Here is a 953-nt window from a genome sequence, read left to right on the forward strand (position 1 = left end):
ATGCTTATCTTGCTGGGATCCTATGACCCCAGCTGAGTTTCTGCCCCTGGGGCAGCGGGTTGGACTCGATGATCTTCTGATGTCCCTTCCAGCCCTAATGTCCATGAAATCTATGAACTGTTATCATGACTACTTGGATGCAAATTCTATTACAGCTTCAGCATAAATTTAACATGCAACATTCTATTCTGCAAAAAGGTGTCAGAAGAGGAGACAGAGACAGATTTTGATAGGAGGGCAGAGAAAAAAGGCTGAATGAATGGGGGAGGGAAATGAAGCTGGGGATTCCTACTTAGAAAAGAAAAATTACTTTTAAAGTGTTAATTAATTAATCGCTTGAATTACTGCAAAGATGTAGAGTAGTGGGGGTGCTGTTTCTAGAGGTGGTCCACAAGTATTGTAATAAGCTCCCCTTTATTGTTTAGTCGCATGAACTATTCTTGACCAATACTGCACGTAGGTGGGGGAAAGCAGAAGGAAAGATGGTCTAGTGGCTGGCTCACTGGCCTGGAACTTGAAAGCCCCATCACATAATTCATCTGTGACCTTGGGCAAGTCGTTCTGATCTACACGAGCCTTTTTATACTTGTCTGACTTGCAGCAGAGCAAAGACAGGGCAGGGCTGTACCTTATACCACTAAGAAGTGTGATCAATTGTAAACAGGAGCCTGCTCAGTCAGATGTTCTGAATACAGAAGACAGCAGCTAACGCTAATCTTCCACAATGCATTCACCCCCACTTCTGGCATCTTTACTTAACAGCTGTACCACCAGAGCATAGTGCACAGACTGAGAAGGCAGCCGCTACTAAAGAGACTTCAGCAGGCAGCCAGATGCATGGGAGTATCTACAAGAACCTTTTAGGTAACAGCAGAAGCTTTGTTTTACATTATTTGGCAACAAGGAAATAGTTCTGATAGCTGAAAGAATGCAGAGGAGTTTGGTGCATAGAT

Source organism: Gavialis gangeticus, unplaced genomic scaffold, assembly GCF_001723915.1.
Source record: "Gavialis gangeticus isolate Ggan-Ray unplaced genomic scaffold, GavGan_comp1, whole genome shotgun sequence".
In the NCBI taxonomy this organism is placed as follows: domain Eukaryota; kingdom Metazoa; phylum Chordata; order Crocodylia; family Gavialidae; genus Gavialis; species Gavialis gangeticus.